Below are 27,852 nucleotides of genomic sequence, written 5' to 3'. Positions count from 1 at the left end.
ACTTTGTTTCGCTGATTTTAAACTGTGCACTTTCACCCTGAGCACCCACTCACCTGTTGCCTAGGGAAAGCGCCAAGCTCCACTCTGCCATTTCGAGCGTTGTCACTGGGAGGAACGCGCTGAGCCCTTCGCGCGCCGATACTGCGACACGCCTCCAGAGAGGACACGCCCACTTAGGCCACGCCCCCTTCTCGCCGCCTACATAAACGCGCCGACTGACAAGCGCGCCATTACTTCGTAAGCACTCCTGAGGCGGAAGCCGGGAGGTCTGTCTGTCCTGTATCTTTCGAAAATACTTTGTTTCGCTGATTTTAAACTGTGCACTTTCACCCTGAGCACCCACTCACCTGTTGCCTAGGGAAAGCGCCAAGCTCCACTCTGCCATTTCGAGCGTTGTCACTGGGAGGAACGCGCTGAGCCCTTCGCGCGCGCCGATACTGCGACACGCCTCCAGAGAGGACACGCCCACTTAGGCCACGCCCCCTTCTCGCCGCCTACATAAACGCGCCGACTGACAAGCGCGCCATTACTTCGTAAGCACTCCTGAGGCGGAAGCCGGGAGGTCTGTCTGTCCTGTATCTTTCGAAAATACTTTGTTTCGCTGATTTTAAACTGTGCACTTTCACCCTGAGCACCCACTCACCTGTTGCCTAGGGAAAGCGCCAAGCTCCACTCTGCCATTTCGAGCGTTGTCACTGGGAGGAACGCGCTGAGCCCTTCGCGCGCGCCGATACTGCGACACGCCTCCAGAGAGGACACGCCCCTCCGCCCACTATCAATGTGCCACTTCCGGACGCGCAGCGGCCGAGCGCAGCGGGAGCGCCGGCATCGCGCCGAAGTCGAGCCAAAGTCAAGCCCGTCTGTGCCCGTCCGGGCCCAAACGGCCTTAGGCCAAAGCACTATGCCCAACTCACAGATCCGCATATCCTACGCCCCAGATACACTCAGAAATTGGAACACCGAAAAACATCCGCTGTGTGAATACACCCTTAAGGAGGATACCCCGTTCACAGGATGCGCCCTCTGTAATCCCCCTGAAGCCACGGAACTCAGCCAAACGCTTCGATTCGGCCTCCTAAACTGCCGATCTCTGGTAAAACACTCCCACGAGATAAACCTCCTCACCCAAACCCTCTCGTTAGACGCCCTATTTCTGACCGAAACATGGCTAACCCCCAACAACGACTTCGACCTGGTCAATGCAACCCCCCCCGGCTACCAAATCCGCTGTCTGAACAGATCAGTCGGAAGAGGCGGCGGGATCGCCATATTATATAAAGATCATCTCGGCTGCAGAATCGATGGGGGCACGGTCAGGGACTGTGAAAATTGCAATTTTACCCTCCAGATCTCCCCATCCACTTCAATATCAGGACTACTGATATACCGTCCACCAGGCCCGCTAGGAGACTTCTCAAGTACCCTGATGGACCACATCCTCCTAAAAACAATATCAACTTCCAACTTCCTCCTCTTAGGAGACCTGAATCTACACTTCCTGGACCCAGCGGATAACACAGCCGCCAACCTACTAGCAGACCTTATGTCAGCTGACCTCATGCTTCTGAATTCTAAAGCCACCCACGAGAAAGGACAGCTCCTTGATCCTGTCTTCACCAACATTAGGAACTTCCAAACCCAAAATCCCACTCCCCTCCCATGGACCGACCATTTACTGGTCCCTATGCACTGGACCCTCCAGTCCACCCCTGCCCTCAAACAGAAAACTAGGACACAAACCAGGCGTTGGCATAAGTTAATACCAGAAGAATGGGAAGCTAAGCTACGGGAATCCGCTGGCCCCCTCTCTACCGACCCTAACACCGCCGATAGAGAATTTCAACAGCTGGCTCTCCACCCCCCTAGACAGCCTTGTCCCATTAACCAGTTCCCTTAAGCATGTAAAAAGGATCAACCATGCCCCTTGGTACACCCCGCCCTTGAATATGCTAAGGAAAGAGTGTAAAAAAACAGAGCGGACATGGAGAAAAAACAAATCGGCGACGGAGAAAAACGCCTATCAAACAGCGATGAAAACCTATAAACTAGCCCTCCATAACGCAAAAAGCCTTTTTTATGAGGAAAAAATAAAGAAATCCACTTGCTCAGCCAAAGAGACCTTTTCTATCCTCAAAGAGCTTCTCTATGTTCCAGCCCCTCCGCAGATACCCATGGATCCCGAAGCAGCCGCAGAAAAATGCACCAACCTCGCTAATTTTTTTGACGATAAGATCAAAAAAATTCTCTCATCCCTTCCTGCTATCAAATCCTCTACCTCAAACAAAGTAAAGGATTTATCCCCTGCGTTAGGGAACGCCCCGGATAAACCAGACACACCACATTTAGTGTCATTCGGACCAGTCACTGAGGAGGAAGTTGCAGTAACCCTAGCTTCTACCAAGAGTGGCGCCCCCAGTGACTCAGTCCCCGTTCGGTTCGCTAAACACATCACTCAGACCATCACAGCTAACCTTACTACCCTCATTAACACCTCGCTTATCCAAGGAGAAGTTCCACAAAAGTGGAAAGAGGCGGTCGTCAAAGGTCTACTCAAGAAGCCTTCGTTAGACCCCGCGGACCTATCCAACTACAGACCCATCTCGCTCCTCCCCTGGATAGGTAAAATCGCGGAGAAGCTTGTTAACAAAAAGCTATCCCACTTCCTAGAAGCAAACCATCTTCTTAAAAACTCCCAGACAGGCTTTAGACCAGGCCAGGGGACTGACACCGCCCTTCTGGCTGCCGTAGAGAGGGCAAGAGAAATTGTCGACACCGGAGGATCAGTGGCAGTGGTCCTCCTAGACCTAAGTGCGGCATTCGACACTGTCAACCACCTGGTCCTTGCCCAGCGCCTGGATAACATCGGCGTGAAAGACAGCGCGCTGAAATGGCTCGCGTCCTTCCTCTCCCGACGCTCCTTCCAAGTCTGGGAAGGAGAAAGCCGCTCCCCCTCTATCCCCCTCCGGTGTGGAGTGCCTCAGGGCTCCTCACTCAGCCCCACGCTTTTCAACGTGTATATGGCCCCACTGGAGGAGCTGGTCTCTCCATTCGGAATCACCATCGTCAGCTATGCTGACGACACTCAGCTGGTGGTGACACTTTCCCACCCCAAGCTAGAGACCGCCAATCTGCGAGACTGTCTCTCCAACGTCCATCAATGGATGAATGACTCAGACCTCAAACTAAACGGGTCAAAAACAGAAATCTTGCTCCTAGGTCACAACACTGGGGGCCTTCCCTCAAATCTCTGGCCCGCCTGTATGGGTGAACCCCCTACTCCCAAGACGGAGGTCAAGAGTCTGGGAGTATGGCTGGAGACAGGTCTCACCTTCAGGACTCAGGCTAGGAAAACAGCTGGCATCTGCTACGGCATACTTAGATCCTGTAGAAAGGTGCTCCCGCTACTACCATCCCAGTCCCGTCTTCTGCTAATTCAAGGCTTAATTCTATCCAGACTGGACTACAGCAATGCCATTTACCTCGGAGCACCGGAAGCCACTTTCCAAATATTGCAAAAAGCGCAGAATGCCGCAGCGCGCATACTCACGAACACCCCAGCGAGAGCCTCAGCTAAACCAGCTCTGAGGAAACTTCATTGGCTCCCCGTGAGGGAAAGAGTCGCTTTTAAGGCCCTTTGCTTGACTCACAAGGTTTTGCACAACGCCGGCCCCCCTATTCTGAATAATTTGATCACTCCATACAGACCTACGAGAGCGCTCCGGTCTGAACAGGGAAACCTTATCACTGTCCCCAGGGTGAAGAAGGCCCGTATAGGTGGCCGCCGCTTCTCTGTCAATACAGCTAGAAAGTGGAACGCACTCCCCCTGAATCTCAGAGCTGAACCAAACCTCCTACGGTTCAGAAAATCCCTCAAAACTCTTCTCTTCCCCTGACTCGTCAGCAGCCTCTATTTGCCCCCTCCTTAGGAGTCTGAAGTTTCAGCGCTGGGATACTCAAGGGTGACTACGCGCTCTATAAAAACCAAAATAATAATAATAATAATAATATGCTAAGAAATACCATGGTAGGTGGCAATAGTTTAAAACTGTATACATCTCAATTTTTTAGACCAAATCACCATTGTAAATACACCCATAAAATGCGTGTCTAAATGATCTATGTTAACATAATTTACTAAGTAGAACTGCAAAGCAATAATCCATCATTCACGTTCCGTGCAATTATTTGATAAACATATATAGAAAGACACACTGAAAATGAGGTGCACATTTGTGGTGCAATTCTAAAGAAGATAGGAACAATAGAGGCTAAATTCAGAATGCACGAGCAACCTTCCAAATGGAGAAAACATATTTTACAAAAATTCCCCAAAATAAACTTGGGTTTAGCCATACTAGTGAGGATGATTATAGCAATATCATCCCTGGCAGCCAGCAAAATTATATGCCGTGACAGCCCAGGGAGCCAGGATAAAGTCAGACTGCAGTCTCAGTCACGACAGCCAAAAACATCTATCTCTGTTATCGCGGTCAAACAGATTATTCAACCAGGGCCACGGTCTCCTCATCCATATTGGCAGTTCCATGCTCGTAGTTGTTGGACATTATAATAGCGATAGTAGAACACTGGTAAATTCAGATGATGAAAAGAGCACATTAGTGTGTGTGAGAGAGAGAGAGAGAGAGAGAGAGAGAGAGAGAGAGAGAGAGAGAGAGAGAGAGAGAGAGAGAGAGAGAGAGAGAATGTGTGCGTGAATGGGGGATGTGACACCTGCAAGAGAACGAGATTTTTTCAAAGCACACTTTTTTGTTCTCACCTACATGCGTAGTTGAAAGTCATATGGTGTCTACAACGAATACTTTTAATGGCTTGGATCAGCCCATTGCTTATCTTTGATGGTCTACTGCAGTTCAAAGATGAGGCCTATAGGCTTTGTCAATGAACATTTAAGAGGGAAGGGAAAACAGACAGCTGTCCACCCTATCCCCCTTTACCCCATCAAAACAAATGCTGGTCATCCTTCATGGATGGATTCCTAATCTTCAGCCAACCCAGAGTCCTTTGTTTTATCTTTCTTCTGCTTTGGGCACTATAGATCTCATTAGTGCAGCATGCAACATGCTTATTTAGGTTTCTCATGCTGAATTAGGGTGGGTTAAGCATCAAGAATAAAACACTAAATTATCATAATTGTTAACCATGTTGACTGAATACGCTTATTTCTCTACTCTTAGGATAGAAACTCTTACAGTAGTTCCTTGGTCAGACCATTATATGTTAGCAATCAATGTGCCATTATTGGAGTCCACACCAACTAACAAGATTATCAAGAGATAACCACAAGAAACTGGGCAAAGGTCAACTCTAAGACCTTCTCTAAGGCACTTCTGGCAGATAATCTTAAAATAGGGGAAGATGTGAATACTGCTAACTTGCAGCTCGAAAAATTGATAACAGGAGCACTGGATAATGAAGCTCCCAAGATTACCAGGAATCAATTGAGAACCTGTAGTTCTAGTCCTTAGCTGCAGCTGTGAAGACATGCAAACACCTAGAGCACATTTGGCGGAAGGATTACAGTATAATCGGTCGATCTAGGTACAAAAATGAGCTTAAGCAGTACCACAAGCTCATCGGGAAAACATGGTGTGCTTTTTACACTTTAAAAATAGAGAACGCTAATAATCCCTGACCCACTGCCACATTCCACCAAAGAATTGTCCTCTATTCTTAACTCGCTTTCCTCCCTAGAACGCGTTGGAGCTATAGCACCATCATCCTTAGACAGCTGCAATAAGATTGACTCCTCCGCTATGATACACAACACCTTTCCTGCAGATGCTCGTAATAGCAGGGACCAAGGCATCCTTTCAGTTGATTTAACCATCGAGAATGGCCTCAATGAATTAAGTGTTCCTTCTGTGGAAGATCTAAAAATACTTTATGATAATTAAATCAAGGTCTCTTCTAGACCCTGCATCACCTAAAATTCTGGTGCAAGGGATGGAGGTTATTTTCCCCCACCTACATCAGCTGATCTCCATGTCCTTCTGGTCAGGTGCCATCCCATAAAAATGGAAGCACGCAGTGGTGCTTCTTCTATGGAAAAAACCTTCAGCTGATCCCACGCAACTAGAATGTCTGCGTCCCATTTCACTCCTGCCGTTCTCTGCTGAAATAACTGAGAAAACTGTGAACAGCCAACTTCCGAGTCTTTTTGAGTCAAATGACTTGCTTCACCCGACTCAAACTGGCTCTAGGGCCTATCACTCCACTGAGTCGGCTCTCCTCCTTGCCACCAAAAATCTGAGTGTGTGTGTAGACGAAGAGCATACATCCGCTCTGGTGCTGCTAGATTTAATTGCGGCCTTTGACACCGTTTAGCATAACGTACTCCTCCAGAGGCTCAAGCTGTGCGGTGTTGGTGGTACCACACTGCGTTTGATGACTTCATTTCTGCAATCCGTAGCTTTCAAGTTGCCGAAAGGACATATATGTTAGACATCATCTCTCTAACACAAAGGGTACCACAGGACTCAATATTGAGCCCAACATTATTCAACCTATATATATACCCCTTGGCGGAAATTGTGGAAAGGCACAACGTCAAAATTGTGTTCTATGCAGATAATATGTCGCTTACTGTCACCCTCTCCCAGGACGCGGATGCCGATGCTACCCAGTTCTCTCTGTGCCTGGAAGAACTAGCCTCCTGGGTGACAAACAAATGTCTTAAACTGAATGGCAACAAAACTGAGGTACTGATAGTTGGTAAAGCAGCCTCTGTCTGGTCATCAACATGGTGGCCTGAGGTCCTGGGCCAAACCCCCACTCCATTATCTAAAACTAAAAACCTGGGTGTATGGTTTGACTCCAAACTTGGGTTTTCATGGGTTTTAGGTGTGTAACGTGGAATGTGTGTGGCTTAAATGACGCACAAAAAAGAATGAGAATCTCTATTGCTCTAAGGCAAATGAATGTTGATTTGGTGTTTGTGCAGGAGACACATATAATGGATACACAAGTATATTTGTTGAGTCAGCTGGGCTTCCACTTATTGGTGAGTTCCAAACAAGGGGTAAAGAAGAGAGGGGTCGCTATTCTTGCTAGAAATAGGTCTATTGGGGTAAGGAAGAAAGCGCAGGATCAGTGGGGAAGGTGGGCCATGGTAGAGTGCTTTTTGGATGGGGTATGGACTACACTTATATCAGTCTATGGGTCAACGGAAGATGACCCGGAAATTTTTCAATTTTTGGATGTGGAGATGGCTACCTGGGCCCCCAGAGTTATTATAGCTGGAGATTTTAACATCAATGGGGCAGATGGGCTAGGGCAAGGTTCTTTTGGTAAATATAAAGGAAGAAAGAAAAGAGTGAGCCGAGCGTTGGAAAACTTAATGGTTAATAATGCTTTAGTAGATGTTTGGGGGATAAAACGGGTGGTCGACAAGGGGTACACGTACTATTCGGCCCCGCATCAAGTGTGTGTTAGGTTGGATTACTTTCTGATCCCTAGTTCTGACGCAACGAATGTGCAGATAGATAAATTACCAAGGCTATTCAGTGATCACAACCCATTAATACTTACTTTTTTAAATAAACCAAATAAAACAAGTGAGAGACAGTGTAGCAATTGGACGTTTGAGAGGGGACTGTTAAAAAATGAGGCCTATGTAGAGCATATGGCCAGGTGGATTAAAGATTTCTTTCTGTTTAATAGAGGTAGTGCGCCAGCGGGAGTGGTTTGGGATGCCTTTAAGGCAGGAATTCGAGGTGAGACAATGAGTTTTAGCTCCTATAAACGGAAACAAGAACGCTTGAGGGGAGAGGAGGTAAGGGGAAAGCTGGTTTTGGCTGAGGCCGAATTGGAAGAATGTCTCCGGAATGGTATTCAAGTTGATAACGCATGGAATGAGTTACTGAAAGTGAAAGGCGAGGCTGAAAGGGACGTGGCTATTAAAGCAGCAGAGTTGCTCACAGCTAAAAGGGAGAAGTGTTATGAGTGTAGTGAAGCCGTAGGTAGGCACCTTGCGGTGCGGGCAAGGCAACAGGAGGCTGTTGGAACAATAAGGGAGATTAGGGATACGGTGGGTAGGTTACATTCGGATTCAGAGGAAATCCGGGACGTATTTAGGAGTTTTTATGAAAAGTTATATACTGAGGATCTCGGAGAATTTAACATCTGGGCTTTTAATGAGTACTTTGAAGGGTTGCCAGGGGTAGTACTAGAGGAGGATGCAGCAGAGCGCTTAGAGGGGTCATTGCAAGTAGAGGATATAAAAGAAGCAGTCTGGAAATTGCCGGCAGGCAAGGCAGCAGGACCGGACCAAATCCCTGTAGAATTTTATCGGGTCTTTTGGGGGGCATTAAAGGAGGGTATTACTGACACAATGCAGCAGGCGCAAATAGGATCCTCAATCCCTGCATCATGGGGGGGTGCGGTAATTGTATTAATATTGAAAAAAGGGAAACCCCCGGAGGAGCCTGGATCTTACAGACCGATTACTTTAATGAATTCCGACGCAAAAGTGTTTTCTAAGGTGTTGGCTACAAGGCTTGCAGGAGTGATTACGGATATTGTGAGTAGAATGCAGCATGGTTTCATTCCAGAAAGGGGGACAACTCACCATATACGTAAAGTGATCACGTTATTTGATACTATGGAAGTTTCAGGGGACCCGATGGCTGTTATGCTATTGGATGCGGAAAAGGCATTTGATCGGGTCTCCTGGGGCTATCTATGGGGGGCTATGGAAAGGGTCGGTATAAAACAGGGATTCATCAAGTCAATCAAAGCCTTGTACTTAAATCCTGCTGCTGCTATCCGGGTCAATGCAGGTTATACAAGTCAATTTCAAATAAGTCGTGGAACTAGGCAGGGGTGTCCCTGCTCGCCTCTGCTGTTTGCCATTTATATGGACCCATTTATTCGTCGTATTGAGGTATGTGGGTTGGTTAGCGCTCTCCCTACTTTAACTGGTCAGTGTAAAGTGTTAGCTTATGCTGACGATGTGGCTGTCATTACACCAGTACCAACGGAGTCTATTAATCAAATTGAACTTGAGGCAACAAAATTTGGTTATATTTCGGGATATAAGTTGAACGTGGGAAAGACACAAATAATTAAAAATCGTTTTGCGATTTGTACTGATAATCGTGTCACTCACTCAGGTATATATTTAGGGATTTTGATTTCGGCTGATTTGGATGTATTAGTGGAAAGGAATATTGCTCCATTAATTGGTAAAATTCAAAAAGACCTGGATAGACTGGAGAATTTGCACCTGAGCCTAGTGGGGAGAACAAACGTAATTAAAATGTTAATTCTCCCTAAGTTTTTATATTTATTCAGGGCAATTCCTCTTTTGTTTGATGCTAGGTGGTTTAAAAAGATAGAACATATGTTTAATAGATTTATTTGGGGGAAAGGGAAGACAAGAAGGGCACTTAGATTTATGACACTGCCAAAGGAAAGGGGAGGGTGGGCAGTGCCCGACCTAAAACTGTATTATTGGGCCGCAATGTTCCAAAACATGTTAGGGTTGGTGGGGGGTGCTGAGGCTGAAGGGGGTAGCGATCTAGGTACGGGTGCAATATACGGTCTGGTTTTGGGCAGGGAGGCTGAAAATGTGTTTTTGAAATTCACGGAGCCCAGCTACTACAAGCGCACTAAATTTAAGACTATCATGGCAGCTTTTGCAGTCTGGAAAGCATTTCGGAAAAGGGCAGGCTTGGGAAGGTTTAACCGCTATACTAGGCTCAATGATAATCCTAATCTTCCTCAAGAGATTTTTGCTGACTCAGTGTTCGCAGAGTGGGTAGCTAAGGGGGTGAGGAGCATAGGGGATGTTATGGGGGATTCAGGTATTTGTCAATATATCGAGCTCCAGAATAGGTATAATTTGCAAAATAATCATTTTTTTAAGTTTCTGCAAATTAGGAGCTTTTTGGCGAATAAAATAGGTGGATCTTCGGGGTTTGATAAGGATCTGGTAATGGAAGCGATTCGGATAGGGAAAGATTGTTCGATTAAACGATTTTATTACGAATTAATGAAGGGAAAGCAGGACGACCTAGTGAAGTGGAGCGACAAGTGGAAGGATAGTCTGAGTGTTAGTCAGGGTTGTTTTGAACTTTCCCTGGAAGAGGGGCATAGGCTCCTGTGCTCTGCACCACTGCAGGCACAGCATTATAAAACGATATATCGCTTGTATTATACCCCACTCAAAATAGCCCAATGGGGAGGAACTTTAGGAACAAAATGCTTTAGATGTGGAAGTGACGTAGCAGACCTAGAACATGTGTTTGCTACGTGCCCTCACTTAGGTATGCTGAAGAAAGAAGTTGAGAACTTCATAATGACTGTTTTAGGAATAAATGCCTTTTCGTTAACTCCCCCAATTATTTTGTTAGGCATAAATGAGGAGGAAGGAGGGATGCAGTCAGGGGGAGAGTTTTTGTTTGTAGCCGCTGCAGTTTATAGATTGTGCTTGGCCACGGCCTGGCTTAATCCTTTACCGCCCACGTATCATCAATGGCTTGCTAAACTACTTTTTGTGTATCACCTCGAGAAGGAGATATATGCTAGGAAAGGCAAAAAAGGGAGGAAATTGGGCTGGATAATCTGGGATCCTATCACTAGGTGGAAAGAAGGGAATTTCTAATTTAGATTAATGAAGTAAATAGGCCAGCTAACTATGTTTATTATGTTTATTATGTTTATTATCTATGCTTTGTTTTCCTTGTTGCCTAGAAGCCGCACAGTTTGTAATGCGTTAGAGAGGGGGATAGTAGGTTCTGTAACTAATGATTGGATTTTTCTCTTGACCTATTGTACTTACCCTTTACTGAATGCCTTTCTGCCGCTATTTTTTCTTTTTTTTTTTTTTTTGAACTGTTTTTTTTATCTGTGATAACGTACTGTGCCCTGTATATAAAAATGTCAAAATACCTAATAAAAAGAAAAAAAAAAAAAAAAGAGAATCGAATAAATAGTGTAGCTGGAAAATGCTTCGATACTCTTAAAATCCTGAGGAAGATTCTGTGCCTACTGCCAATAGTGGCCAGGAAAACCGTTGCACATGCTCTAGTAACCTCTCAAAGAGATTACTGAAAGATCCTTTACCTTGGGGCCACTAAGGGTAGTCTGAAAAAACTCCAATGAATACAAAATGCATTAGCCCGTTTAGTTCTAAATCTTCCCAGAAGCACATCCATTTCAAATGCCTTGACTACTCTACACTGTCATCCAGTGGAGAAGAGAATCATTTACAAGGCCATTTGTTACTATCACAGAATCCTGATGGACAAAGGCCCTAGATACCTGCGCTCCATGATAATACTTTACGCACCTTCGCGGAACTTAAGATCCGCTAAGGCTAAACTAGTAAGGGTGCCTACGGTGAAGAGGACCAGGCTGGGGGCACGGTCTTTCAGTCATCTGGCGGCCAAGACATGGAATTCCTTACTGCCATATCTGAGAGCAGAACCAGTGGAAAGGGCCTTTCGCAAAGGACTTAAAGAACAAGTTACTTACCTTCGGTAACGATATATCTGTAAGAAACATTAGTTAGTGATAGAATTCTTACCTTAGAATTACCCCCAGACGTCAGACTGGATCCGGAACATTTTTGGCAGCAGTACAACTGCACATCGGAAGGTGGCGTTGTGCGGCTCCGCGTCCGTCACTGGCGTCATGGTCGCAGAGATGACGTTGCGGCAGCTACTTAGACGCCGCCCTCGCACGCTGTCAGTTCTATAGATGACTTTCCACGCTAGGAAAGCAGAGCCATGCAAGATATTGACCACTGGTGCATTCAAACTAGGGCCCTGAAAAGGATGACAACCCTAGAAATCAGTTCGCAGAAAGGGGAGGATGGGTGGAGTGGTAGGGAATCTATCACTAATTAATGTTTCTTACAGATATATCGTTACTGAAGGTAAGTAACTTGTTAATCTGAAAGAAACACGTAGTGATAGATTCCTTACCTTAGAATAGATACCCCAGCAATACCAACCCCTGTGGTGGATATGCGAACCAAGATCACACCAGGAAGACCCAAAGAACAGAACGGCCAAAGAAGCCGTCTCTCCAGACTTGGCTGTCCAGGCAATAGTGCTTAGTAAAAGTGTGCAGCGAGGCCCACGTAGCTGCCTGACAGATGTCTTGTAAGAGGACACCAAGCCCCAATGTCGTAGTGGCAGCGGTCACCCTGGTTGAATGGGCGTGCAGCCCCAACGGAGGCTCCTTCTTAGTCAGAGAATAACAGGCTTTAATACACAAGACGACCCATCTAGAGATAGTCAGCTTGTGTACGGCTCGACCTTTCTTGGCGCCAACGTAACAAAGAGCTGATCATCCACCCGGAACTGTTGTGTGCGGTTCATGTAAAAGGAGAGCACATGTTTTGGGTCCAGACGATGGAGCCTCTCTTCCTCTCTGGAAGGATGCAGAGGCGGAAAGATGGTGGGCAAAGTGATGGTCTGCCCGATGTGAAAGGCAGTGACAACCTTTGGCAGGAATGATGGACGTGTCCTGAGCACAACCCTGTCCGGATGGACCGACAGAAAAGGAGGCTTACAAGAAAGAGCCTGGAGCTCACTCACTCTCCGAGCAGAGGTGATGGCAACCAGAAAAGCAATCTTCAAAGTTGATAGACGTAGAGGACAGTTGTGAAGAGTCTCAAAGGGAGCGCACATCAAGTATGTGAGAACCACGTTCAAGTCCCACTGTGGCATCACAAAAGGAATAGGAGGGAAAAGGTGAGTAATGCCTTTGAGGAATCAATTTACAACAGGGGACTTGAAAAGAGAGGGTTGATCAGGGAGCCTGAGGAAGGCTGAAATAGCAGAAAGGTAGCCCTTGATAGTGCCCAGAGCAGAGCCCTGCTGGGTCAAAGAAAGATGGAACAAAAGTACTTCTGAAAGAGGGGCAGAAAGGGGATCCACAGCCTTTGCAGTGCACCATGCCACAAATTTGTTCTACCTGCAGGCGTATAACAACTTAGTGGAGGGACGCCTGGTTGCCAAAATGACATCACAAACTTCAGGCGGCAAGTCGAAAGGTAATCAACTGCTGCCGCTCAATCTCCACGCAAGGAGGTGGAGACTGGACAGGTTTATGTGGAGGACCGTCCCCTGCTGCTGCGACAGAAGATCCTCCCGAAGAGGCAGTCGGATCGGGGGATCGATGGTCATACTGAGTAGCTCAGGATACCAAACTCTTTGAGCCCAGTCCGGGGCTACAAGAATGACTTAGGCCCGGTCGCGCCTGATCTTCTTCAGCACTCTGGGCAGAAGTGGTATAGGCGGAAAGGCGTACAACAGACCGCAACTCCACTTGCTACGAAAAGTGTCGCCTAGCGAGTGCCGCCTTGGAAATTCCAACGCGCAGAACTGCTGACATTGCGCGTTCTCTTCGGTGGCGAATATATCGAACCAAGGCTCTCCCCACTGTTGAAAGAGACCTTGCGCCACGACCGAGTGAAGACGCCATTCGTGATCCATCATGCACCCGCGGCTGAGTTCGTCCGCCCTGACGTTCAGTGAACCTTCCAGGTGTTGAACCACCAGGGAAATGCCCTGATGTTCCAGCCATGTCCAGAGACGCAGAACCTCCTGACATAGGGTCCACGCCCTCACCCCGCCCTGTTTGTTGCAGTACCACATGGCGGTGGTGTGGACTGCGAACACCTGAACTACCCTCCCCTTGACAGAGGGAAGGAATGCCTTCAGTGCAAGTCGGATCGCCCGGAGCTCCAGAAGGTTGATATGGAGATGGGACTACGCCGGAGACCAGAGGCCTCTGATCTCCGCCTCTCCCATGTGGCCACCCCATCCCAGGTGGGACGCATCCGTCACCACTGTGTGCTCCGGTTGGGGAAGGGAGAGGGAGCTGCCATTGACCCAATGCCGTTTTGTGAGTCACCACTGCAATTGTCGTGCAGTGCCCTCCAAGATCTGGAGGAACTCGGACAGGTTCCCCTGATGCTGCGCCCACTGGAACTTCAGGTCCCACTGCAGAGCCCGCATATTCCATCTGGCATGATCGACCAGCAGGATGCCATGAGGCACAGCAGCCTAAGGGTCATGGTGACCGAAACCCAGGATAGAGGCCAAAAGATAGGAATCAGAGCCTGAATATCCTAGACTCGCCGTTCGGTAGGATAGACCCAAAAGTGATTCATATCCAGAACCGCTCCGATGAAGAGGAGCTTCTGAGAGGGAATCGGGTGCGACTTCAGTACATTGATGGAGAACCCCGGCAAATGCAGGAGGTCGGCCGTAGTCTGGAGGTGGGAGACGACTGCATGAGGCGAGCCCGCCTTCAACAGCCAGTCATCGAGATAGGGGGAAGACTGGAACCCCTGATCTGCGCAGATGAGCTGTGACCACCGCCATCACTTTAGTGAACACCCGAGGGGCGCTGGTAAGGCCGAAGGGGAGCATGGTAAACTGAAAGTGCCCGTGTCCTACCGTAAACCGTAAGTAACGCCGGTGGGCCGGCAGGACGCGAATATGGAAATATGCGTCCTGCAGATCAACGCTACCATCCAGTCTCCAGGGTCGAGGGCAGACAAGACCTGAGCCAGAGTTAACGTCTTGAACTTCTCCTTTCGGAGGAAGCGATTGACGTTCCGAAGGTCCAAGATAGGACGCAGGCCCTTGTCCTTCTTGGGCACCAGAAAGTAGTGGGAGTAGCAACCACGTCCTTCTTCTAGCGCAGGAACTCGCTTGATGGCCCCCTTGGCCAAGAGGGCCACCACTTCCTGTTGAAGAAGTGCCAAGTGATCCCCCGACATGCGGTGGAACTGGGGTGGCATGGCTGGAGGGGTAATCTCGAAGGAGAGGGAGTAGCCCCTTCAGACTATTTGTAAAACCCACCTGTCCGTAGTGATGGTGCGCCAGTGGGGGAGGTGATGGCGAATCCTGCCGCCCACTGGCGTTTGATGGGCCTGAAAAACCGGACTAGGAAGGTTTGGAGGCAGTGGTGACCGGGGTGGAGGTGGACTGACCTGCCTGCTGGCCCCCTGACCCACCTCGGCGGGTCCCACATCCGCGCTGAGACTGTTGCTGCTCAGGCCTGTGGCTCTGAAGCGAACGTGTCGGGGCGCAACTTCTGCAGCCACGAAAGGAGCAAAAAGCAGAAGGAGGAGGAGGGCGAGTGGCCGAAATGCCCAAGGACTTAGCCGTAGCCCGCGAGTCCTTGAAACGCTCCAACACACTATCTGTCTTGTTGCCAAAAAGGTGAATGCCATCAAAGGGCATATCCATGAGAGTGGTCTGGACATCCCCAGAGAAACCAGTTGTCCTCAGCCAGGCGTGGTGGCGGAGCGCCACTGTCGTGGAAATCGCCCTGCCCAGCGATTCGGCGGTGTCAAGGCCACAACGGATTGTGAACTTGGCTGCATCCCTCCCTTCAGCAATAGCTTGAGAGAGCACTGTTCGGGCCTCCTCTGGACACTGAGGCAGCACTTGCCCCACCGTATCCCACACAGAGTGGGAATAACGGCCCAAGAGTATGCGGTGTTCACAGACCGCAGCCATGAACTGGCAGAAGAAAAAATCTTCTTCCCGAACTGTTCCAGTCTCTTGGATTCCCTGTCCGGGGGTGCGGTAGGGAATGCTCTCTGGGATATGGAGGCTTGGACAACCAAGCTCTCAGGGGTGGGGTGTTGGGAGAGGAAAGGAGTGTCGCCCGCGGCCGGGCGATGGCGTCGGGCCACGTTCCTATCCACAGGAGCCCATGTGTTGGGCCTGGACCAGGTGCCCAAAAGAACGTCACAAAGTGCATCATTAAAAGGCAGCAGTGGTTCCGTAGAGGTAGCCGCCGGCTAAAGCACTTCTGTCAGGAGGTTAGTCCTGACGGCCACTGTAGGGAGTTGGAGGTGGAGAGCCTAGGCCGCCCTACGCAACACCACTGCGTAACTTGCACCCTCCTCCGTAGCCACGGTAGGAGGAGTTGGCATGCCACGGCCAGGAGAGGTGTCAAGACCACTGGCATCCCCCAGCTCTTCTGCCCAGTCTGGGTCATACTCACATTGAGCTGTGAGAGGGTCCTCAGGCCCCTTCCAGTCCTCCCCTTCCTCCGAAGGCTTATGTACAGGCCGAAATTAAGGAGGTTCGACACAGTGTCCACATCAGGGTTGAAACCGGAGACGATGTCGTCCGGTGGCACAGGCGACGCCGGAGGTGGTGCCGGTGAGGTCGACATATGTGGAGGTGTCACAAGGTCAACCGGCGTCGATCGGGATCCAGGCCTGGATCCTCGGGGGCCCTGCGGCGCCGGAGCCGGCAGCGATGCCGGAGCCGCCGACAGTAAAGCGCGAGGACTCCCAGTCGGGCCCGCGCGGCCCAAAGGCGCACCGGCGGGGCCCGATGGTCCAAAGAGGTGGGCCATGGCTGACAGAAATTCCGACAGCTGGGCCGGAGCCACAGGGAAGGCACCACACGCACCCTCAGCCGCGTCGCGCAACGGGCAAGGGGAAGTCGGAGAACGATGACGCTTCTTCTACTTCTTGTGATGCTTCGCCTTACCCAAAGTGCGAAGACTTCGATCCCGACAAACGATGGTGAAGGCTCCGCGACCGGTCCCTCGACCTCCCGTGGGACCGGGACCTTGAGCGTCGCGGAGCTGACTGCCGGACTTTCTGGACCGCTCCCGCAAAGTCTTCGGTGCCATGGCACATCAGTTGGGGCACGACTTTGGGTCGTGGTCGCACACCAGGCAGGAGAGACACACGCGGTGCGGGTCCGTCACCGACATCATGCGATGACAATCCCTGCAAGACTTAAAGCTGGGCATCCCTATGGCACCAGGAGTCAAACGACTTGAAAAACAGAGACAAATAACCTCGAAAAAACTCAGTCAAAAAATGACTGGGGGTACTGCTGTCTCCGGATCTGCGCTTGCTAGCGCGGAAAAAGAAAACGGAAAACGGACGCCAGCGCATGAGGGCGGCGTCTAAGTAGCAGCTGTGACATCATTTCAGCGACCACAACGCCAACTACGGACGCGGAGCCGCACAACGCCACATTCCGATGAGCAGCGGTACTGCTGACTAAAACTTTCCGGATCCAGTCTGACGCCTGGGGGTAATTCTAAGGTAAGGAATCCATCACTATGTGTTTCTTTCAGATACTTAGCTATTCAGGTCATTAGCTGCTAATGTATTGAGGTCTGCTCTCCCCGGTTTCTTTTTTTCCTGCTTTATGGTTGGATCTTAGAGCTCTGATCTCCCCGTATTTCTCCCTTACTGCTGTGAGGTTAGATCTATAGCACAGGACACACTGGTCGGTGTAACAATTCGCTTTATGAAATGTTTTATAATTATTATTATCAGACTCTCGGAATTGCCTGCCTGAATCTTGCCACATTGCCCCATTGATTGTGAGACGGGAGCCTGAGAGACTAACAATGTGTGAGACTGAAAAGGAAGGTTAGATGGCAAGGTCCCAGCAGACCCTTAGATCAGATGGGCATCACATTTCTGAACTTGCAAGGATGATAAGGATGTTGAGCTGAATGCTCAAAGTTGATGCCGGGCCCCTGAGAGGCTTTGTAGCAAGAAACTTATTCTATAACAATTGTTAGGAGCTGTGAAGAAATATTTCACTGCCATCTGATGCGTAGAAGAAGCGGTCATTCATGCTGTAGTCCCATGGCGAGGGACAGGCCAACGGATTATGAACCACAGACACCTAGTATGTCCAACCCTACAGAGAAGACCAAGCAGCTACAAAAAAATCACTTCAACCGAAGTGCTTCCATACAACTGAGAATCCTACCCTTGACTTGTCATATGATCCTAACCTTCTCTAACTCACATGAAGCCTTGCAGGTCCTTTCCATTCTCATCAAACTATTCTCAAACGTATGTTTAACTTTAGGTTCATACGTTTACTGCACAAACTTCAGACTTTAAACAGTTTCAAACCTGCAGAGAACACGGTTTGTATGGAGCTTTAGATAAAGCAGCAGAATGGCTACTGGAATGAAAAAGGTGAGAGACTGGCTGAGGAGAGAAAAGGGAAGGCGAAAATGAAGGGGAGAAAAAGAAGGGTTCAGTGAAGGAAAAGTAGAGAGAACAGCTGACTAAAGGAAACTAGCCGAGAATGCCAAAAAAGGATGGGGAAGAGGAAAAACAATGACTAACCACAGAAATTAGAGGGAGAAATGATGACAGCCCATCCAGAGATGAGAGGATGAACATCAGATAAAGGAAAATAATGTAGACTATTAATGTAGTTTAGGGCAGAATAATAATGACTCATGCTGATGGAAGAAGGTGTGGCACGAGATAGAGAGAGAGATGATGAGTGGAGGAATCCTGGAGGAGAATAGGAGGAAGGTCTGCAAGGAGGAGGATAGTAACAAATATATTAGCGCTTGCTGCCACAGTTTACCATTTATAGCACAATATATAACAGGTCCTACTAGTATCCAATGTAACAGAATTAAATATATTAATATTGTAAGCAGGACGGGCCAAGACAGCTCTTATAGGAGTCCCACATTTGAGTTTCAGGTAAAGCACAGATTTCAAAACAGAGCACTTATAAAGTTGAGGGAAGGAGGATGAAGAGAGAGAAAAGATAATGGCAGGAGAAGGGCTGAGAGAAAGGACCGTAGGGAGAAAAATTAGAATACTGGCTTTGTAGTGTAGAGTAGGGAGAAGGACAGAGCGGACTGAAAGAGAAGTGGCGAGAAAAGACACAGAAGAGCAAAATAAGGTATGAAATAAGTACTGTGAGGAGGACGATGGCAGAGGAATGAGAATCGAAGGCTGAAGTGCAGGGGCGGCTGGTGACATTTTAAAGTGGTAGGGCGTAAGATGATTGGTATACTTCACTGTTGCGAGCGAGCGCAGCGAGCGAGCCCGAACCCCTATAAGGAGGGTTCGGGGGGGTTCTCCCCCCGAGAAAATTTTGAAAAAAGAGAAGAAAAATGGTGCATTTTCAAGCAAATTTGAGAAAGCAGGAAGGTTAATAAAGCAATTGTGAAAGTGCAGGTATAACATTAATAAAGAGATGTCATATAACATAGGTAGCTGCTTATTCAGTGTACAACCACAGAGCTTCATAACAGACTTCGAGATACAATGCATTTCTGAGTACCTCACTCACAGATGTTTTTTATTTAACAAATAAACTGGTTGCAAAGTAGCAGCATTCAAAATTGTTTACTTTTTGTAAATGAAATCAGCACGTCTCTCTCTAAGAGCAGCAAACTTTTCAATAACTTTTGTGTTAAAGTCCGGGATTTTCTGAACTAGCTTGCTCTCTACAGAGAGCATTGCCAAAGCATTGAGTCTTTCCTCAAGCATGGTGTTTCTCAGGAATGTCTTAATCCTCTTTAAGGCTGAAAAACATCGTTCTGCCTCGACTGTTGTCATAGGAGTGGTTATGACAATTTTAAGTAAAGCCACTGTCTCTCCAAGTGACTTTTCCATATTAAGTTTATGAATTAAAGCCAGCAAAGACAAGGCACTGAAAGGTGATAAAAAAACACGTGAATTTGCGTTTCAAATGTCCGATCCTGCTGCAGCACACTTACAAAGCCCACACATGACAGTAACTCGATTCAAGGCCCCATTCTCCCGATTTTTTTTTTTTACAATCTCCCACTTTGCTCTTCTGAAATGGTGGCATGTACGTTTCAATCAAATGTCCGATCCTGCAGCAGGTTTTATGACAAACAGCAGAGTAAAAATCTTACAGTCAGCAGAAAAGGACAAAAAAGTTTCATAAACTCAGCAAAGCACAATACAGAATAAAACTCCACCACATCCAACACCACAGCCGAGCCACCCCCATCCATTGAGCACTGAAGCCTGCGCTGCTGATACTTACTTGGGCGCTTCACACTGGGCCTTGGCTAAAGTTATTTCTAGATTGGACCACAGAAATGATGCGACTCTGTCGCTTTTAACAGACTTGACACACTCTCAAACACTTAATGCATCATTTTCTGCAGTTCTAAAGGCTCACGTTAATTTTATTTTTTGCATATTTATATAGCGCAAACTCGACCCGAAGGTATTGGAGCGCTTTACATAATTAGCACCTATTTACATTGCACATTCAGGCATGGGGAGATTAAGTGATTTGCCCAGAATCACAGGACGCGACCCCGAGGTTTCCAGCACCAAAGTCGGCAGTCTAGTTGACGGACCACATCCTCTCCCAACTGAAGAAAGTGCCACCTTTTAAGTCCTGCACAGGAAAACATAACACCCTAGGATCGTGGTGGTAATACAGTGAGTGCTTCTGTGTCCAGTTGGGGTGGTATGTAGATGCATAGGATATTATCATGTTTCCCCTCTACCGATCCCTCAATTCCCACATAGTCACCATGTGACTCCTGGAAGGTTCACATCCCCACGAGCCGGACATGTTTGTGAAGGGGTATGTACAACCCCCCTAGATCCCCTAGTGAAACCAGTGTGAAAGACCTGGTCATAGCCAAATCTATGTAGGAAGTGGCAGTTGGAGACTAGTAGGTGGGTGCCCTACATTAGCAGTACTTCTGGTGTGAATCATTTGGCAAAGCTAGGGACTGCCATGAGTTTGATGTGGTCAAAGAGGCCGTTAATATTTCAAGACATGACTTGAAAGTCAGCCAGGGCTGGTGGTCCTACGCGAGGCAATATTTGAAAATCAAGAGACTCTCAATCACAGTTGTTGTAACTGACTTTTGGGGAGCGTGGGGTGAACCACGCGTGAGCAGCAGGAGTGTAGAGGGCTGGTGAGACGGGGGCTCGTGGAGGTGGGCTCGCGCAGCCCAGAACACAAGGGATGATGGCGAAGAACATTTACAAAGTGTGACAATATTTCTTGGTAATAGTATTCTGTATTTGAGGGTGTCAGTAGGTACTGCATATCCCAGGTGGCGGCAGATTCCAGCGCACTCTGAATACATCCCCTAGGACTCCCTCCCTCTGTGGCAGTCCTGCAGTCAGTCACCCACTCCTGACCGCAGCCTTCCCCGCCCCAAGTACACGCTCTGACCTTATCCTACGTCTACCGCTGCCCCCACCCTCCTTTCCCGTAGAAGAGGCACGGCTCGCTTGTCGCCCCAGGATCGTCACATCCAGGCATGCGGCCGGCTCTCATCCGGTTTCACAGCCGCTAAAAGCCTCAATTAACCGCGCATTAATTATTCAGTACGTGGAAGGCGCGAGCCGCTGGCTGAGGTCTGGTTACAGTTTACACCTCTGCTTCTGGGGGAACAGTAGAGACACTAGTACTAGTCTGATCCGGAGAGGATGCAGACAGTGTAGGCACTCCTCAGACTCCTTGGACACCGATCACAGCCTCCCCCAAAAGACAGGGTCCCTGTGCAGCGCCCCTGGGGCCTTACATTGACCAGAAAAGTCCCATTGGTAGCTGAAGTAAAGTAAAACACCATCGCATTACAAATGCTGGGGAAACCACATCGAAAACGACAGTACTCACCAAGTCAGGGCCCAGGGGGACAACAGTAGAGACTCAGCACTGCAGTGTAGTACTACACAACAGAAAAAATTGTCACCACCACCACCACGACGAGTCGGTCGGTCGGAGTCAACCCACGAGGTGTGTACGCAGAGGCAGTGGCACCACCGCGTGCATGATGACGTGACAGATTGATGCATTGAGTGCGCAGCGCACCTCATGGCCAATCACTGTCACTGTGTTCAGACTAAGCCACAGTGATTGGCCATAGTTGCGCGGCACCCAATCCAGTTACTCCTAGGCTGCCGAGACAGTCTCAGGCTCTCTCAGCCAATCCAGAGACGCTGCATTAGCAGCGCCTGCCCTGGATTGGCGAAAGAGCACGGATAGGGCTCGCCCGGAGGGGCTGCTGCAGAGGCAACCCTCAGCCTCTCGACCCCCTCCTCTCACTTAGTAGTACACATGGCTACAGTGCGGCGAATGCGCATGCTCGTGCTTGTCGTGAGACAAACTCGAGCATGCGCAGATAAATTGCGAGCCGCCCGCTGCCGCTGTCAATCAACTCACTGTGTCACTGTCAGTGCTCGCCTCGCCCCCTGGCCCCACCCCCTTCATTGTCCGACGCTCGCATTCATTGCCTTGCAATAATAATATATTATTGCATTGCTGGTCTCAGTCTGCGACTCTGCGTGCGTTCGTTCGCGGTAAGTGGGGCTCCGCCCCTGCGCCCCAATGGACGCACCGCCACTGCTGAAGTGGGAGAAAGACTGGGATAGTAAGACATAAGAGAGGGATGGATACCTGGTGCTCTGCGAGTATAAAAACGCTTTAGAATGAAGGGAAGAGGTCAAGCTGTGGCCAAGAGAATGAGGGTAAAGTTCAGCATGGTGGGGTATGAGGATCCATGGGTGGTTCAGTTTGAAACATGAGTGAGGAACGATGAGAAGCCCTGATGAGGAGAGGTGATGCTGAGGAGGGATAGAGGCACACAGCATTATGTAAACTAGTCCTGTTGAAATAGAAAGGCATTCAGAAAACATGCAATACTAACAGCTACTTGTCGATTTTAAGAAGAGGAAAACCTTCATAACTCAAGTTAAAAACAGTGCTATGTAAATTTATCAAAGTATGTAATATAGTAAAAACAATTCTGTGACATCTCATACTTTAGCGAGTGTGTTCTTGTAAAAAGTAACGTCTGAAATTAATTGTGTGCTATATTTTCTTTTTAATATTACCATTACCTAATTTAATATTACTCTATTAACTTAAACAGGATGAGTGTCCTAGTCAATATTCACACTCTGGACACGCAGATTTCAAAAGATATCAACAGGGAGTGGTCCGCTCACTAGGGGCCAGATGTAGGTGGCCAAATACCGATTGCCAACGCTGAAATTCGCAGAATTCCTGCGTTTGCGATCGGTATTTGGCTGAGAGCAATGTAGGTGAGTTTATACCTACTAGCAAAATAAGATATCGCAAAATTTGTGATTCCTTATTTTGCTCTTGCATTTAAAGAATCGCAAATTGCGATTCCTTAAATGCAATATAGGTAGCACAAAAGAAAGTGCACTTTAGGCTTAAGGAATCGCTAATTACCACCAACTTCAAATTGGTGGTAATTAGCGATTTCCTGTAAAAAAAAGCACTTTTTTGCTTTTTTTAAAGTGCCATGTGGCACACATTCCAGGGCATGTATGTGCGCGACATGTGCACACATGCACATTTCAGGGGTGCAATAGGGTGTTCTTTTGACATCCTTGAAATAGCTTCCGCTGTTTGTGATTCCTTAATACCGAATCGCAAATAGTGAATATCTTCCCATTCATTCCTATGGGCCTCCTAGCCCATAGGAATGAATGAGTAGGTATTCCTTATTAACAAATCTCAATTTGCGATTCGCTATTAAGGAATTTTAAGGAATCGCTAATATTTTAGTGATTCCTACCTACATTCAATTTAGCGAGTCCTTAATAGCAATTTGGTAAAAATCGCTATTAAGGACTCGCTAAATTGAATTTACCTACATCTGGCCCTAGGTCTTAAAAAATCTAGGTGATCAGGAGTACACTGACTCATCAAAGTTAGAACAGGTCGAAAGATGGAGCAGTATTTGGGGCTAAAGGACAGGCCGGTCTCTCACAGGAAATGCAGTGGGTCAGTGAAGGTGGATGAGACGAAGGGTTCACCTCACTGTATTTAAAGATGGTGAAAAGAATGAAGATTAACCCGTGGTTACCATGTTACAGCTGGTTAGTCCCCATCTTTCAGATCAATATGCCAAATGATGTAGTAATGTCGTTACCAGTGTTCTGCCCTAACGCTCTAACTGACAGCAACCACTAAATTAGGGCTCAAGTGAACTACTGCCTAAAGGAGGATTGTAGCACAGTGAAGCTCTTGAACTCTGCTATATTTTATCAAATTGCAATCTGATGGTAGGAATCTTTTTTTGAAGTATTTATTGTGCATCACAGTGAAATCTTATGTGTTACATGACTTTCCGCGACACTAATAGGTGAGTGGTCTTGTGATGTCTCTTTCTGCGATGTCATCAGCAATGCAACCTAACGTTTTATGAGCAAGTTTGTGGAACCTCGGAATTACTTAGATGGCCATGTGTATTTCTTATATGTCTTGACAAGAAAAGCTATTAGTAAAATACCACCCATTTACAACTAGTGAAGAAAATGACTAATGTTTTATAATGTGCATGTTTTCTTCTTTTAGCACTTTTATACAGTGTTTTATAGAACCTTGTGTATGCAAAAAATGTTTTTACCCAACTGGATTTGATAATCATTTTAGCAACCTGAGAAGGATGAAATACTGAATTCACCATGCCAAGATTTAGAACTGCGGCTTCGCAATCACACAGATTTAAAAACATTTTTTTTTTAATAAACCTTATTGAACTTCAGTACAGTACAATGAAGCAAAGAGATCAGAGACATTTCATCAATAAGTCCATCAGTATAACATATAGTATTACAGTCCAATAAGTGTTCTTGGTACACATTTGTGCTACATGTATGTCTGCATTGAACCGTATGAGGCTACTGCCTTTACTAAGTATTACAATACCTTGTGACATCGGAAGTCGTTCCCAATTGCGTATATCCTCTCTCTCAGCCCCTACCTCTAATCAGGGAGGCCTTTATACATAGGTCCGGAAATCGTCCCCAGTGCCTCGCTCAACAAACCCAGCTACATTAACAGTTTCACTCTTGCCTACTCCTGTGCAGCAGAGTCTGCCCCCCTCATCGTTTCTCTCTGTAGTGGCTAAATAGGTTTGATATAATTCCCAAACGTTTTTGGGGCGACTGCATGGGGGAGGGAGATCACTATAGTTTTCAGTCTGCGTGCAACAATATACCATGTCTCTTGACCCATTTGCAATTGTGGGGGACGGACCACGGGACCAGCACATCGCCACTCTAAGTCTAGCTAGCAGCAGCCCCAAGTCTACCAGCCGACTAGTGGGCTTTGGGAGGTGCAGGGAGTAACCCAGTAAGGCCAACAATGGATCAGGTGCCAAGGGCATAGCAATGATGTCCCCCAGGGTTGTAAAGATCAGGTTCCAGTAGCTGGCGACCCCCGGACACAGCCATGCTAGGTGGAAGAAATCAGCCAGGTTACTACCACAGCGCTCGCAATCAGCAGTGTCTCGCAGTCCATACCTATGCAGCCTTTCAGGGGTGTAATACACCCTGTTTAGGAATTTGAAATGAATTAACCTGTGACGGCCGTTTAAGGAAAGGCGTTTCATGCTCTCACAGCAATACTTCCACATTGTATCATCTATGTTTTTGCCAATATCTGCCTGCCATGCCAGTCTAGCCTTAGTGTAGTGGCTGGCCCAATAGCCCTGAGTTAGCTTATACACCTTGGATACCATCTGTGTCGTTTCCATTTTTATCATAAACGTAAGTGCAGCCACCTCAGGCAGCTCAGCTAGGTCACTTCCCAATATCTCTTTTAATGATTGTCTCATTCGGTGATATTGAAACCTATTAAGCAGTGTGTCCTGCTGTCCTTGTTTCTCCACTACATCCCACCTCTTCACTACGCCCCCCTCAAACATGTCGCCAATCGTTTTAATGTTTATGGCAGTCAGCATCCGAGTAACCGCTTTGTCTCTACAGGCTGGAAGCCAACGGCACCAATCTAGGGGAACCAGCGGAGAATAAAAAACAACACCGGCTTGTAACTTCAATAGATGATGCCAGGCATGTACAGTTGATTGATTGAATCTAGAACGCCCGATCTATGGTCCGGTGGCGTAAATAAAAGTGGCGGGAGCGGTACTGCCACCACCTTCTCGATCTGTACGTACGGTGTGTCAGCAGGGCCATGAATCCAGTAATGAGCGTGTACGCTCTGAGCTACTCTATAGCACAGGACTAGTTCTGGCGCCCCTAGTCCCCCCAGGTGGTATGGTAGCGTAAGCACATCCCATCTAACCCGAGCATGCTTCCTCGCCCAAGCTAATCTGATTAATAAGGATGGAAGCGTTTTAAAAAAGAAGTCGGAAGGATCATCGGGATATTATTGAACAGGAACAAGAACCGAGGCAGTACGACCATCTTCATGATTGAAACTCTTTCCGCGAGCGATAGGCAATCGTATCCAGCGCTTGTCATCTGCTTCTAGTTTGCTGATCGCAACTCCGAAGTTTTCCGTTAGCATGGTCTCAGAGTCCGTTTGGATCTTAATCCCCAAATACCTCAGCGGATCTGCCGTCCACTGTAGAGGGAAATCTGGGGTAAATACTGTTTAAGTAGGAGTAAGGGGGCAAAAAAATCGATTTGGTCCAGTTCACCTGGAGACTAGACATTGCTCCAAACTTGACTACTTTGCGTAGTATGGGGGACAAGTTACGTTCAGGGTCTCTGACATAAAGTAACGCATCGTCAGCGTATGTAGAAATTACCAGTTCGTACCCCGGGAAGCAAATACCCCTGTGTTTGTGATATTCCCGCATCGCGCAGGCCAATGGTTCCGCGACCAACGCATAAAGTAACGGGGAAAGCGGGCATCCCTTCCGCGTACCTCTAGTGATTTGTATTTTGTCGGTAACCATGTCAGCTATTTTTATTCTGGCTACTGGGCTGTTATACAAGACTCCTATCAACTGCAAGACGTCCCCTAAGCCGATTCTAGTCAGCACGTGCTTCATAAAATTCCATTCGACCGAGTCTAATGCTTTTTCCAGGTCAAGAAACACGGCTACAGCCTGCACGTCCTGTCTAGTATGTTGAATAGCCACAAAGACTGTTCGTAAATTGGATGTCAAGTTTCTACTGAGGACAAAACCAGCCTGCTCTGGTGCCACCAGTAGCGGGACAAGAAGTGACAGCCGATTCGCTAGTATTTTAGCATATAGTTTTGTGTCAACATTTAACAGCGACAGTGGGTGATATGACGCAGACTCTGACAGCGGCTTATCTGGCTTCAATATGGCAACGATCAGTGCCTCCCTCATAGATGGAGGCATCTGGCCGATTTCGCTAATCTCCTCAAACAGCATGCGCAAATGTGATACAAGTATGTCTTTAAACGCCTTATAAAAGGAGACCGTTAATCCATCGGCGCCAGGGGCACTGTCCGCCCTCATTCCCGACAATGCTGCAGTTATCTCCTCCGTTTCTAGCAGTCGAATTAGGTATTCTCGAGTGCATTTGTGAACCAGATAAGTTTTATATGTGTCAGGTAGTCCAGTCTCTCTGCGTCAAGGTCCCCTGCTATAGAGGTGTATAGTGAGGTGTAGTACTGTTTGAATCTGTTTGCTATTTCTGTAGAGTCTGTGATGGGCGCTCCCTGCTAGTCATTAATTACCGCCACCCCCACTGTGTCCCTACGTTTTTTTTAACAGAGGCCAGAACCGAGCCTGGTCTCTCACCTTCTCCATCAGTACGAGCTGTTGCATATTTGCCAAGGTGTTTCAGTTCGGAGTCAGCCGTGTCACCATTTCCTGGAATTCCTCCTGTGCATGCTCATCAGCGCCAGAAAGAAACCCTTTCTCTAGCGTCTTTAGTCTACCCTCTAAGTCGGTAGGTCGTTTCCTAAGCGCCTTAAGAACACGAGAGGACATAGCAACCCCCCTGATAAAAATCTTAAATGTTTCCCATAGTACCGAAAAGGTATCAACCGACTATATATTACATTCGAAAAATGTGTCTATCGCTTCTGAAAGCTCCGATTTGAACACTGTGTCCAAGAGGGAGTATGTGGGGAATCGCCAAGTGAAAGGCGGGATATGTTTGCAGGGAGCCTCTATGACCAGTAACACCGGAGAGTGATCCGAAAAGGTGCGGGGCAGCACCGCGCAGTCGCGGATCTGTGTGTGCAAGTTCTTGGAGGCTAGCCAGTAGTCAATTCTAGTATGGAAATTATGTTGAGCTGAGTAGTGTGTATATCCCCTTGGCTAGGTGATTGGGTTCTCCAGTCATCA

At 47.8% G+C, this 27,852-nt stretch overlaps 1 protein-coding gene across 1 annotated transcript in view; it reads right to left on the bottom strand.

Annotated features, from left to right (window-relative positions):
- The window catches only part of POLR3B (RNA polymerase III subunit B), a 1,087,861-nt gene that overhangs the window by 876,124 nt on the left and 183,885 nt on the right, over positions 1 to 27,852 (bottom strand). The gene's annotated exons all lie outside the window — the stretch shown is intronic.

Source organism: Triturus cristatus, chromosome 4_1 (assembly GCF_964204655.1).
Source record: "Triturus cristatus chromosome 4_1, aTriCri1.1, whole genome shotgun sequence".
NCBI lineage: Eukaryota > Metazoa > Chordata > Amphibia > Caudata > Salamandridae > Triturus > Triturus cristatus.
The sequence above is the reverse complement of the archived record's forward strand: the minus strand, read 5'-3'. Positions and strand labels throughout refer to the sequence as shown.